Source organism: Portunus trituberculatus, chromosome 35 (assembly GCF_017591435.1).
Source record: "Portunus trituberculatus isolate SZX2019 chromosome 35, ASM1759143v1, whole genome shotgun sequence".
NCBI classification, from domain to species: domain Eukaryota; kingdom Metazoa; phylum Arthropoda; class Malacostraca; order Decapoda; family Portunidae; genus Portunus; species Portunus trituberculatus.
In genome coordinates, this window is record NC_059289.1 from 6399990 (window position 1) to 6415140 (window position 15151).

The following is a 15151-nucleotide window of genomic DNA, read 5'->3' on the forward strand; positions in this document are numbered from 1 at the left end:
ACGCTCACCTCTCTCTCTCTCTCTCTCTCTCTCTCTCTCTCTCTCTCTCTCTCTCTCTCTCTCTCTCTCTCTCTCTCTCTCTCTCTCTCTCTCTCTCTCTCTCTCTCTCTCTCTCTCTCTCTCTCTCTCTCTCTCTCACACACACACACACACACACACACACACACACACACACACACACACACACACACACACACACACACACACACACACACACACACACACACACACACACACACACACACACACACACACACACACACACACACACACACACACACACACACACACATACATATATATATATATATATATATATATATATATATATATATATATATATATATATATATATATATATATATATATATATATATATATATATATATATATATATATATATATATATATATATATATATTCACCTTCCGTATACACACTTAGACACACACACACACACACACACACACACACACACACACACACACACACACACACACACACACACACACACACACACACACACACACACACACACACACACACACGCACGCACGTAAGTACATGACCATCCACACGCACATACTGTTATGGATCGATGTGCACACAACATCTGCACTAGTGTGTGTGTGTGTGTGTGTGTGTGTGTGTGTGTGTGTGTGTGTGTGAGAGAGAGAGAGAGAGAGAGAGAGAGAGAGAGAGAGAGAGAGAGAGAGAGAGAGAGAGAGAGAGAGAGAGAGAGAGAGAGACAGACATACAGCAAGACCTCAACAAAAACCAGGCGAAATTACATGGAAATCAAATTAAATCAGTAATAAAGAAATAAACACGAGGATAAAAGAGAGAAATATACTTTTTAGACAGGTTTGAGGATTACAACTTGGCACAGGATTCTCTTGGGGGGGGGGCGTTGTCGAGACGGAGCATGGGGGCTTGTGTGGGGGCTTGGTGGGGTCTTGGGCGGGCTTGGCGGGGCTTGGCGGGGCTTGGCGGGGGTTGGCGGGGCGGGCTAGGGCAAGACAGGGCAGTGGGACGCGGTACAGGTCTGGCTAGCTGAGGTTTCACTGTTCTACAATATCCTCATCTGATCATTTTATGTGGTGCGTTGTGGTCTCTCTCTCTCTCTCTCTCTCTCTCTCTCTCTCTCTCTCTCTCTCTCTCTCTCTCTCTCTCTCTCTCTCTCTCTCTCTCTCTCTCTCTCTCTCTCTCTCTCTCTCTCTCCTTGTTCCTTCCTCATTATATTGTATTTCCTTGGTTTGTCTCTCCTACTCTCCTTTTTTTTTTTTGTCCTTCATTCATTTTGTTCCTTTGTTTATTATTTCCTTTGTTTTAAGATTACTTTAATTTTCTTTCCGTCTTTCTTTTTCTTGTTTATTTTTTGCTCTCTTTTCCTTTAACTTTTTTCCTCTTTTTCTTTTCTTTCTTTCTCCTTTTCGTCTTATTTGCCGTTTTTGCATTCCTATATCTCGATTTTTTTTCTTTTCTTTTAGCTCCTTCCTTCCTTCCTTTCTTTCTCTCTTTCTTTCTTTCTTCCTTCCTTCCTTCCTTCCTTCCTTCCTTCTTTCTCTCCTTCCTTCCCTTCTCATTCTCTGGCCTTTTCTTCAGTTTCATTCATATCTTTGTCTTTTATTATTCTCTGTCGTAGAAAAAATAAACTCTCTCTCTCTCTCTCTCTCTCTACTATACTGTAGCAGGATAGAAGAAAGAGGAAGGAAGAAGGAAGGAGAGGAAGGGAGAGGAAGGGAGGGAGGAAGGGGAACAAAGTGGTGGGTGGAAGTCAGTTAAGGGTCATGGAAGGTTAGGAAATGGGAAGGAGAGGAGGGAGGAAGAGGAGGAGGGAGAGGAGAGGAGACCGAAGATGGATGGCGAGAAGGACTAGCAGGAGGAGGAGGAGGAGGAGGAGGAAGAGGAGGAATGAGCGTTACATAGAAAGGGTAGATTAAGGAAATAGGAAGAGAAAGAAACGAAGAAGGGTAGAGAGTGAGATAAGGAGAAAAATGAAAAGGAAAAATGAGGAAGAGAAATGGAAAAGGAAAGGACGTGAAATAAAAAAAAGGTTACGAGTAAAGAGTTTTGTTTACGTAATTGTAAAGGATTTGGAAAAAGATGAAGGGAAAGTAATAAGGAAGCAAAGGAAATAAAAATATAAAATAAGAAAAATAAACGGAACGAGAAAGTAACAGGAGGAAAGAAAGATGGAAAAGATGAACAGAAGGAAATAATAAGGAATGAAGAGAATGAAGAGAAGGAAGACTGATTCCATACAAATGATAAAGAGATAACAAGGGAATGAGAAGAGAAGAGTAAAGCAAAAATGAGGAAAGATATGAACGCCAGATAAAAGATAAGACACGTTTGAATTAATATCCGAATAAGAAAAACAAGGAAAATTATTAACTTGTGAAAAAACGAAATAAAAAAAGTAAGAAGAAAATTAAATTAGGAGAAATGTAAAAGAGAGGAATAGAAAAAAATATAAAATAGCGAACGAGGAAATGAGAAACAAAAATAGAAATAATGATCTAAATGAAAATAAAGAACATTTAAAATAAACACTAATAGTTGTAATAATAGTAGTAGTAGTAATAATAGTAGAGCCGTTATACCTTCCTTTCCTCACTCTAGTTCATCTTCCTTCTTTCTTTGGTAGTACATAGTAAGGCATGAACAGAAATAGTAATAACAATAGCAGCAGTAGTATTAATAGTAGAAACAGCAGTAGTAATAATAGTAGCAATAGTATTAACCTCTTCAGTGTCAGGACACGATTTCATATTCATTCTGGTTACTATTTGGTGATTTGATACAGCTTCAGAAACTTATGTAGGACTAAAATTTTGAAGACTTTGTGCATTAATCTTCTGACCTCCATAGATCCTTCGTAATATAACTAAAATCGTCTAATCATACCCAAAACTCACTGTAAAAATGCGTCCCGGTACTGAGGGGGTTAACATTACAACACTGCATCTCCAAACGTTTACAACACCACTCCTTCTAATAGCAGGTCTCGGTAAGCAGGAAATGTCACGGCGTCAAACAAAACCCACAAAAAACGGCACTGTAGCGTTACGTCAACAAATAACCGGAGTAAATGACGCGCCAGGCAGGAAATCAATAAGTGACGTAAAACCTGATAAAAAACAAAGGGTATATGACAATGAAATGAATGACGCAAGCTGCACGTATTGGATTTGCGTTAAGGTTAATTGGTTTGTTCGATACGCAACGGAACAAGTGAAGCAGAAACAAAAGCGTGGCGAGGAATGCAGGAAGAACATGGAGGAGGAGGAGGAGGAGGAGGAGGAGGAGGAGGAGGAGGAGGACAATAATAACAATGGCGACCGCAACAACAACAGAAAGAACAAAAGGAGAGTAGGAAAAAACAACTAGGAAGGGAAGATAAAACACGTGAGAAGGAAACTTATGAATGAAGACAAAGAAAAACAAGAAAAACATGATTAGAAATATAGAGAAGGATTTGAAGGACGAGAGAGAGAGAGAGAGAGAGAGAGAGAGAGAGAGAGAGAGAGAGAGAGAGAGAGGTCACGGAGATAAGGAGTAAGAGGAAAAGATTAAGCAAAAACGACGGCGGGAAGAAATTGGAGGAGAGGTGGCAGTAACTAAGCTTGGCGCAAAAAGAATAGGGCAAGAACCGCGGCGGGATGAAGTAGCAGTAGCATCAGCAGCAGGAGCAGCGCGAGGTGGAATATGAAGCAGGAACTTGAGAATGAATCGAGACGAGCCTGGGAACGTGAGGAAAAGACGAAGAAGTAGCAGATTGTTCACCTTGCTACTTATGATGATGAAACAGATGGGAGCAAGAGAGAGAGAGAGAGAGAGAGAGAGAGAGAGAGAGAGAGAGAGAGAGAGAGAGAGAGAGAGAACAGGAGGCCCATGTAACACAAGCCTCACCAGGCATCCAGGTTACGGCGGGTCAGGCCACACCAGCGGCACAGTAACCCGAGACTCCTCCCTCGAGATGTGCCGCGTCTCCAGCAGCACGGGAGGGGCGGGGCGGGGTGGAGCGAAGGTGTGTAGGGAAGCAGGGGCGTGGGGGAAGTAAGGGGCGGGTCGTGGGTCGCTCATGCCCGCCAATTGGAGACACGTTAATCACTAGGTGCGCGTGGCCGCCACGGGCAGTCTGTCCCCTCTTGAGGTGGTGCGCTGCCCCTGGAGGTCAGCCGCATTACTCACGCGGTAGTGATGTCTTACTTACGTCAGGCTGTCGAGAACCTTACCTCCATGTTTAGGTTGCGAGGTCTTCACCTCGCTCGTGATTACAAAGAAATGTGACGCCACATTCTTTTACTCTGTCGTGATTCATTTCCGAGGTTGTCCAGCCTTCCTGCCGAGATTGTTTCACCGCCTGGACTCCCGGAAGACCCTTTCCTACTTTGAAGAATTACTCGGGACTAGACGCCTGTGTTCTTTGGCTGGCCATCGCCTCGCTGGCGTCTGTGGGCGGTGCCGTGTCATGGTGGACACGTTTTTTCCAGTTTTATATGCCCGGGGCAGCCCGTCACTCGAGGCAGGTGGCGGCGGGTCTGCGTGTAGGCACGAGGGAGGGCAGGTGCAGGAGGTGGGTCCTCATCGTGCCTCGGTATTGCCGTGTGTTGCAGCGCTTGTGGTGCGGCTAGGAACGCCAGGAGACCCGTAACATTTAGGGTTTGCCAAGACCTTCACCGGGCACAGCAGCGGTGCAGGTTCAGTGTTTGTCTGACGGTGGTTCTTGTAGAAGTCCTGCAAATGCTGGTGCCGCGAGCATGTCCCTCACTCCCGCGGTCACGTGCTAGTGAGTGTGACGCAGAGCAGAGGCCGGAAGACCGCCGCTGATCCTCTTAAAAGGCTCGGGGGAGGGCGGCATTCTGACAGAAGTGTCGATGTACGTCAAAAGATGTAAGCGAAGCGCATGTAATGAAGATAAGCAAGAGGAAGCCGGTGATTAGCAGTCTGAATGCGTATGCGATGGTCCTGTTGCCCGAAGAAGGGGAACTCTTTGGCCTTGAGCAGCTGGTGGAGGAGTCCACCACCTGTGGAGCCTCGCGCCTCGCCCTGCGCCTTTTATGGAACATTAGCCTCCGGACGCTCCACCTTGTTGTGTCAGCGCGGAGATGCAATCGTGGACATGTTGCGTCGCTCTCGTCGTTTGCTTTGTTCCCATTTCATGTGTTGGCACTGTAGGTCGGCAGACCGCCGCCTGCCCTGCACAGGAAGGTCATCGCCTCACCGCTGCATCGCCAGGTAGCAAAGCAACCGCTGCTGCCTCTCGCCGCGCCCGCCCACAGGTACTCAAAATAACAATGACCGTTGGGTCGCGGCACCATCACGCCCATTAGGTCCTTCCCGCGTTCCTGAGCAGATCACACCTGCACCGCGCTTCGCCTGCCTGGCCTGCCTCGCCTCCCTCGCCTCCCTCACCTGCCTCATTAATCCCAGCAAACAGTGACGATTGTTCCTCTTGCCGCCCGCCTCCCTCAGACGCGGCAGCCATTCCGCCTGCCGCTCATGTCTGCCCACCACAAACTGAAGACAAACATTTTCCTTCTTCCCACGCTCCATCCCGCCCTCCCGTCCAGTCGCCACCGCCTCCGCCACCTGCCAGCTGGTGCAGCCTTGGTCGGCCTTGTGCTGCTCTGCTCCACTGCGCAGCCATTCTGCCTCTCCACCACCATCAACACCACCACCACCACCACCACCACCACCACCACCACGAGCTGACGTACACATAAATACGTAAAACGTGGGGTGCATACAGTACGTGCATACATACTACATACATACTACATATTTACAAACAGACAGACAAACAGACAGACGGAGAAAGGCAGCTAGATCAACGAACAGGCAGCCAGACTGAGAGAAGGAAAGACAAGCAGGCATACAAACAAAGGCAGTCTATCTTTCATCTATTATTTGCATATGCGTCACTCTCTCTCTCTCTCTCTCTCTCTCTCTCTCTCTCTCTCTCTCTCTCTCTCTCTCTCTCTCTCTCTCCTCACACACAGATGTTACGTGTTCTTAATAATGTAATTCACCTGCCATAAAACCTTACACAGAGAGAGAGAGAGAGAGAGAGAGAGAGAGAGAGAGAGAGAGAGAGAGAGAGAGAGAGAGAGAGAGAGAGACGCATATGCAAATAATAGACATAGAAAAGTGTATGGACCAGAAGAGTAAGAAAAGAAGAGGAGCAGGAGGAAGAAGAGGAAGAGGAAGAGGAAGAGGAAGAGGTCAGCAATATTGATGGACTGGAAGGCAAATTTTTGACTCTCCACTCTACTGTTGGGTAGTTGTTGCCTCGCGGCCTCGTCCACTTGAAGAAAACCACCACGTATCGACTCCGTTTTTTGTGGCTTTTCTCTTTGCTATGCGGTAAAAAAAACGAGGAACTTTACTGCAGCCTTGTCGGGTACGAATACAGTGCTTGTTTACCGAGGAGTGACTGTCATGTGGTTGTTTATACTATCTTTATTACTATTACTACTACTACTAACCACTCCTCGCTCATTATGGCCTGTTTGCTCGTATTCTCAAACATTTCACTATTTCAAAAAGGCTTTATTTAAGTTTACACTAGTTTTTAAGGTGTTTTTACGGTTTTATAGGCAGATTGACAAGATTTCTGGATTATTAAAAGGAGAAACACTCTTGGAAACCCCGCTAGTCATCTCTGTGGCCTTGTAAAATAGTTGTGGTGAGAGAGCAATGTTTCAGAATACGGACTTGTAAGTGTCAGATGTTTACTGGGTGTGTTATACATACTGGCATGTGTTGTTTATGGACAGGAGTGTCTCTTGTATTGCTGGGCACGTGTTTGGTGTATGATCCTGAATATCTGAAAGGCTGTCTCGATAGGACCACCAGACCTGTGCTGCTTGTCCCGCCTTGTGTTTGTACCTTGTTAGTTGTGTTTGCAGTGTTAGTTGTGTTAAGTGTGTTAGTTGTGTGGCTTACCTATTGTTTTTTATCTGTTTTTTTTAACGTTTATTAGTTGTTTATTTTGTCGTTTGTTCATCTTTTTTTCATATATCATTAGTTGCTTTGCTTCTTCTTTTGTCGTTTTTCATCATTTAGTTATTTTGATTTTCGTTTTTCTCTTCACTTTCTTCATAATTCATCGTTTATTTATTTAGTCCACCGTTCTTTGTTGATTTACTTCATTGCTCATCATTCACTCAGCTTACCTGTCTTCGTTCACTTTCATTATTCATTACTCGTTCAGCATATCGCATTTAACTTCACTTTCTTTACGACTCACCAATCATTCACTTTACATATTCACCTTCTCTTCTTTCTTATCTCCATCCTGCTCATCTGTTCTAATTTCCTTCGGTTTTGCTTGCTTCATCTCAAATTGTACTCTTAATACTCTACTCATCTCATACCAGCTCACTTCCTTTAATTCATCTCTCTTTCCATCTCTTAAAATGTTGATCTTCTCTCACTGGTATATTTGTCTCCTACACTTCTACTGGCTGTTATTCTTCTTAATCTCCAGGACTGACTAAGAGGAAAATTTTAATTGGAGTGAAAGACGAGATTGGAATGCTGGAAGGTGATTTGTGGAGTCATTGTGCGTGTGTGTGTGTGTGTGTGTGTGTGTGTGTGTGTGTGTGTGTGTGTGTGTGTTCTCCATACGCAAGCAGACTTAATTATGTATGTGTGAAGGGTTTTTTGCTTGATTTTCTTTTTTCTTTCGTGTCTGTTTCTAAACAGGAAGTTTCTATTTATAAGCGCCGTAGTTCAAAGCAGAAAATTCATAAATGCTGCTACCACTACCACCACTACTACTACTACTACTACTACTACTACTACTACTACTACTACTACTACTACTACTACTACTACTACTACTACTACTACTACTACTACTACAACAACAACAACAACAACAACAACAACAACAACAACAACAACAACAACAACTATTACTACTACTACTACTACTACTACTACTACTACTACTATAGCAACAGCAACAACAACAACAACAACAACTACTACTACTACTACTACTACTACTACTACTACTACTACTACTACTACTGCTACTATTACTACTACTACTTTTTACGTATATTTGCGAGAATCATGCAATCATAACAGTAAAAGTATAAAAAATAGCAAAAGTTTCGTCCACACTTAGATATAAGACATAAGAAGCCAGCGTTGTTAGGTTCAGAGAGTGTGTAGCCTTTGCCCTGGTGACGCCCCACGGTGGCCTGGCCTGGTGGCACGGGGCAGGCTGGCAAGGCGGCTGAGGCGGGTTGCTAGGTAGGTGGCATGTGTGTACGTAAGGCAGGGCACCACCGCCAACTTTGAATCCAGACTGCCGCTATGCCCTGTTTGTTTGTGTGAACCCTTGTGTGAACCCTTGTTTGAACCCTGGCATCCTTCCCTTGAACCTTACCACCGACCCTCGTAAAGATGAGAGCCCTTGAGGTGGTTCAGAGACGCGGGTTGTCCCTGTAGTGAGGCAGATGGCGCACTGCACAACAAGAAGGTGAATTACTGCCATCTTTCAAGCGGCGGGTGGCGGGAGGCTGAGGTCGGCGGGTTCACCACGAGGGGAAGAGGCACGCAAGCACGGCGGTAGCGGACACGGGGGCCGGCCAGGGAGAATGTGCGGTGGGGCGAGCAAATAAGTGGGCGAGGGAGCAGTCACGGAGGCAGGACGAGAGTGAGGAGGAAGCACGTCAGTCAACAGGCGACCACGACACACTGACGGATGATAGACAGACGGAAGGACGGAAGGACGATAGATAGACACAACGATACACACACAAAAAGAACGATAGACAAACGAAAAGAAGGGAGGACAGCAACACTATTTAATGGACAAGAGATAAACAAATGAACAACACGGACGGGAGCTCTAGTTAAAGGGCGTTGACTCGGGACAGGTAGACGGTGGGACAGAAGGTAGGAAAGACAGGGACGAGGGACAGGGAGACAAGGGACGGGCACGGCATCAAGGTACGAACAGTGTGGTGTAGTGTAGTGAGCGGCGACACTGATGAACGATTAGACGGGCTGTAAGTGCTAGATGGACGATAACTAGCCGGGCAAATATTCAGCGTGTGTCGGGAGGCGGTGATAAACGACCAATACTCACTCAGGCGGCGGCGGATGATGAGTGAAGCAGACAGGCGTACAAGAAGCGAAAGAGGGAGGATGTATGTGGGAAATAGGCGAGGAAAGTGAGGAGCTGACGGACAGGTGGGGTATAGAACACACACACACACACACACACACACACACACACACACACACACACACACACACACCAATAATATTATCCAAGACACGTTAGATAAATCACTGGGAACGTTTCTCTTAACACGGGCGACAGTAGCGGTAAATCAAGGCGACAGACACACGGACAGACAGACACACGGACAGAACAAATGAACAGCGGGCCACACACACACAACAGGGAGAGGGGACCACAAAAGACAACACTGATGTCATGATTCTTGAACAACTTACGCAATACAATCAAGCAGTGTTGTCTGTCAGCCTGTCTGTCTTTCTCTTTCCCCATGTAACTTCCACGCCGTGAGAACATACAGGCTGAGGAATCTTTATACAGAGGACAATAGAAGGGCCGGCAATACATCACCCTTGGCCTCTTTCAACAGTAATGAATCCCTTTGTGTGGTACTTAATCTTTTTATGCGCCCAGTGATCCTCTTAGATGATACTAGATCCCCGGGCGAGCCTCCGAGACGCCTTCCAGTGTGTGTGTACGTGTCTGGTCTTTATAAGGGGGTACTAATGGGGTTTTCTTTCTCCTCTTTACCGGCACTGGATTTATGACTGCCACCGGTGAATTTCTGTCTGTTGATCCTGCAAGTTTTCTTTGAAGAAGAGAGAGAGAAGTGTCTGGGCAAAAGCTCTCTCTCTCTCTCTCTCTCTCTCTCTGGACCGTTCGCAAGCAGTGCCTGGAGCGTGGGGAGGTCAGGAGCGGCGGTGACCTGCGGCTTGGCGATGTAGTGCGAAGGGGAAGAGAAAAACTGACTCAAGAGAGGAGGAGGAGGAGGAGGAGGAGGAGGAGGAGGGGAAGAAATAGGTGAACCCATCCTTCAGGGCTTATAGGAAGGAGCCCCATAATGACCTGGCGTTGAGATGACCAGACACGCGATGACACCAAGACGGGACGAGCCGCGACAAGAGAGAGAGAGAGAGAGAGAGAGAGAGAGAGAGAGAGAGAGAGGAGAGGGTGAGGGAGAGGTGGATGAACGGACAAATAAATACGAGACTGGAAGGGAGAAAAAAAAAACTAACCCACAGACAAGACACTTTTTGGAAACTTTGGAAGGATGTGTATCAGTCTTTCAAATCCTGAAGGAACAATGAGGTAATAGGAACGGAGGAGCCTTTTGTGTTCCCTCCTGACAGACAAATAGACAGGCACGCTAACAGACAGACAGACAGACGGAAGGCAGGACGGGAGGACTAACGGAGGGAGAGGCAGGGAGGCTGATTCGAAGGAGAGTAAATAATTGAGCAATCAGACTGAGGTGAAGGAGGTGAGGGAGAGGAAAGGAGAGGTGAAGAGAGAAGAGAGGAGAGAGAGGACTCGAGAACAGAAGGAGGCTGCCAGGTAAATGACGAGGAGACGTGCTAATTAGAAGGTAGGTGGACCGCATGTTAGGCAAGGTGAGGACGCACGCACACACACACACACACACACACACACACACACACACACACACACACACACACACACACACACACACACACACACACACACACACACACACACACACGAAAAGCATAGATACTCGACATGACCTCATACTTCTCCCTCTCGACCTCCTCCTCCTCCTCCTCCTCCTCCTCCTCCTCCTCCTCCTCCTCCTCCTCCTCCTCCTCCTTCTCTTGGTGTTTGCGCAGAGAAACAAGAAACAATCGCGCCGCCGGGAGCCTGTTGACGCAAGCCTCGATTTACTTAAGCAAGTGTTGCGCCGCCACGCGAAAACAGCGACCCCGGTGGTGGTGGTGTTGGTGGTGGTGGTGATGGTGGTGGATTGTCCGGCAGTCTTTCTCTGGTTCGCCGTGTTTGTTGAGAGAGAGAGAGAGAGAGAGAGAGAGAGAGAGAGAGAGAGAGAGAGAGAGAGAGAGAGAGGGGGGGGGGGTAAGCAGACATACAAACAGACCGAATTTATCTTACTTTTTATTACAATTTGTTCCTACTTAACAAAATTTTACTTTTTATTTTTTTTCATTTGCATTCACTTTTGTATTTTAGGAAAGTCTTTATTATCTATTTTTTTTGTCTTGTTCCTTTTTCTACTTTCTACTTTCTACTTTTCTCAACCTTTCTTCTCATTTCTCTCTCCCATATCTCTTCCACTCGATTTTTCCTTCACTTTCTTGCCTAATTTTCGAACCAATTCCATTATCACTCTTCCTTCCCTTCCATCTCCTCATATTTCACATCCTTCATCCTCATCGTGTCCTCCTTCCCTCTATCCTTCTCCGCTCGCACATCCTTTCCTTTCGATCCTGCTGCTCTTCCAAATAATCCTTTTTTGTTCCACATCCTTCTTTCTCTTCCATTTTCTCACCCACATTTTTATCCTTCTCTTATCCTTCTACTAATCCTTTCCTCTTCTATATTTTTCCTTCGTTTTCTATTTCTATCCCAACTGTTATTACTTACATGCTTTTTCTCTGTTCCTCTTTCAACGTCTCCTTTCCCGTTTCAATTTCCCGTTTTTTGTTCCACCACCACCGCCACCGCCGCCGCTACCGCTGGCTGGCTCAGGTGATGCTGGACAATTAAGACACCTGATCACCCTTCTCCGTCACCTGAGCTCTCATCAATCTAGGTAGCAGGAGCATTATAACGGAAAGGATGATATATAGGGCTCCTCTGTTTCCTCTCCCTCCTCCTCCTCCTCCTCCTCCTTCTCCTCCTCCTCCTCCTCCACCTCCTCCTTCGGTAATACAAAAACAGTACACCAAATGAGAGGTCACCACGAGTAAAGAAAGAAAAATGAAAAGGAAAGAAAATAAGTCGGTGTTTTTGTGCCATTTCTTCTTTTTTTTTCCTTTTCCGTTATTTTTCTGTTTTCTTTCCCATTTTTATTCTTGTTTTCTTGTTTTACTGTTCTTTCCTTCTTGTTGTCCTCTTTATCTTCTTTTCTTCCTCTCTTTGTTAGTGTTATTCATTGTTGTTCTTGCTTTCGTTGGTGTCATTGCTTTTCTTGCTCTCCTCCTCCTCCTCCTCCTCCTCCTCCTCCTCCTCCTCCTCTTTGGTGACGTGGAGTGATAGCGAGGGCAGCAGTGGTGTTGCCGGAGGAGAGAGAGGGAAGATGAGGGTGATACGAGAGAGAGAGAGAGAGAGAGAGAGAGAGAGAGAGAGAGAGAGAGAGAGAGAGAGAGAGAGAGAAAGGGGAGAGGGTCGTGCCTGAGTCCGTGTGTCATCCTCAAACTGGAGAGTAAGGGAGAGGAGGGGAGAGGGGAAAGGGGAGAGGGTGGTGATGGTGGTGGTGATGAAGAGTAGAGGGAGGGAGGTGGGGAAGGGTCACACCGCCCTGTCAAGGTCAACGTCCGCCCTCCACCACCCGTTGGGAGAGCAGGGAGAGGGAGGGGAGGGAAGGGGGAGGAGAAAGGGAGAAGTCGTGGAGGAAAGGGAAAGAGAAGGAGGAGGAGGAGGAGGAGGAGGAGGAGGAGGACTTTGCGCGGCCTTTGTAGGAATTTGAAGATCTTGCGGCAAAGAAAAAAAAGAGGAGGAGGAGGAGGAGGAGGAGGAGGAGAAAGAAGAGGAGGAGGAGGAAAAGGAGGAAGGCGGAAGAGTGGAAAGAAAAAGATTATAATTGTGAAGACTGGAAAATGTGTAATGTGATGTGAGAGAGAGAGAGAGAGAGAGAGAGAGAGAGAGAGAGAGAGAGTTTTCATTACGGTCAAGTATATCTCCCTCCACCTCACTCCACTCTCTCTCTCTCTCTCTCTCTCTCTCTCTCTCTCTCTCTCTCTCTCTCTCTGTTGCCTCAGGTCACCTCCACGTCTTATTAAACTTTTATTATATTCATTTGCATATTCTTTGTTGGTTTTCGTAGGAAGTTAATGCGTGTAGTAACTGTAGTAGTAGTAGTGGTAGTAGTAGTGGTAATAGTAGTAGTAGTAGTAGTAGTAGTAGTAGTAGTATCAGTAGTAGTAGTAGTAGTAGTAGTAGTAGTAGTAGTAGTAGTAGTAGTAGTAGTAGTAGTAGTAGTAGTAGCAGTAGTAGTAGTAGTAGTAGTAGCAGTAGTAGTAATAGTAGGAGAATAAAATTAAGGAAGGGAAAGACAAGACAGTTATGGTAATGGTGGTAATAGTAGAAGTGGTAGTAGTTGTAGTAGTCGTTGTGGCATTAGTAATAGAAGAAGATGAAGAGGATAGAAGATTAAACAGTAATGGAAGTAGCAGTAATAGTAGCAGTAGTAGTAGAAGTATTAGTATTAGTAGTAGTAACAGTAGGAGCAGCTAGTTGGTAGTGGTGGTGATGGTGGTGGTGGTGACAACAATAATAACATAGGTGGTGGTCGTGGTGGTCGTGGCGGCGGTGGTGGTGGCGGTGGTAATGGTGGTGGTGATGGTGGTGGTCGCGGTTGCTAAGGTTGACAGGCGTAGTATAGGGCGGACAGGTGGGCCGAGACAGGTAAGAGGCAGGGGTGGGGCAGGGGTGGGTCAGGGTGGAGGGGGGAGGTCAGGGGTCAACAGGGATATAGTCACGTGCATTAACTCACAAGGAACTACCGCTTGTTGGTCGACATTGCCATCCCTCTCACCTCCTCACCTCTCACCCCTTCCCCTCTCACCCCCATCCCCTCTTCTTTCTTCTCTGTCTCTCTCTATCTCTCCGTATTCCACCCACCCCTCATCTTTCCCGTTCTCTCAGTCTTTCTTCCCTTTTTCGTCTTTTCTTCCTCCTCTTTTATTCTTGTCTGTTTTCCTCCTCTTCCTATTCATATCTTTTTTATTTTCTCCCCATCTCCGTCTTTTTTTATTTTCATTCTCCTTTTCTCATCTTTTTCTCTTTTATTTTTTCCTTCTCATTTTTCCTTCTACGTATTTTCTTCTCTTCATTTTCCTCTTCTCTTTTTATTTATCTATCTTATTTCTCTCCTGTTTCTTTTGTGTATCTTCAGTAAGTGCCTATCTACTTTCTTTCTATCTCTTCTTCACACCTTTTTCTCTTCTCACCCTTTCATTTTCCTCTAACTCCTACTTCCCCTCCATCACTTGCCCTCTCCCTTTCTCTTCACCCCCCTCCCCTCACTTCCTTTCCCCACCGTCACCTCACTCTCTCTCACTTCCCATATCATTTTCATCCCATTACTTCTGCATTTCCAGTCAACGATCACACACACATACACACACACACACTCTCTCTCTCTCTCTCTCTCTCTCTCTCTCTCTCTCTCTCTCTCTCTCTCTCACCATATTTTACTCCCGCCCCCCCCCACCCTTCACTTCCTCGTCCTTTGTCTCACTACTCCTTCGTCTTTATCTGATTGGATTTTCTGCGTGATTGAGTCAAGGTAATTCTGTGCTTTGTGCTCTATCGTATTTTGTTTTGAATATTAAGAGTTTTTTTCCTTATACGAGTTGAAAGAGGAAACAATAAGGGTCAGTGGAGTCGGTATTCAAGTTGTTAGTGGTGATGTATTGGAGGGTTTTAAAAGATTAGGTTTGTGGATGGGCTGATAGGTGGAAATGGAATAGGTAAGGTTCACACAGGGATTAGTGACTTCTTAGATATTCACTAGAAACTTTCCAATACGGTAGAGGAAGAAGAGAACAGAGGAAGAAAGCAAATTAACACAATGAAAAGCCGGTCTATTTATACAATGAATGGTTTGAAGGATTACAACTTACTAATGCTTCATAGAGATTCCCTAAAAGCTTTTCAATGCAGCAGAGGAAGAATGAAAAATAGCACAATGAAAGTGCCAATCTATTTTACACAATGAATGTTTTGAAAGATTGAAACTTGCTATCTGTTATAATCGTTTCTCCAGCCTCGTCTTTAAGCTTTGTATTGACCACATGAGATAACAGAAGAAGAAATGATACCGACACAATAAAAAAACAATTAATATGCACGATAAAGGTTCTGAAATATTAAGAATTACTGTCGTTATCGTTTTCTCTTGAA

The 15151-nt window shown here is 45.6% G+C and overlaps 1 protein-coding gene across 1 annotated transcript in view; it reads right to left on the minus strand.

Moving 5' to 3' along the window:
• Window positions 1-15151, minus strand: part of LOC123512982 (UPF0746 protein DDB_G0281095-like) — a 111586-nt gene that overhangs the window by 79359 nt on the left and 17076 nt on the right. The window lies entirely within an intron of this gene.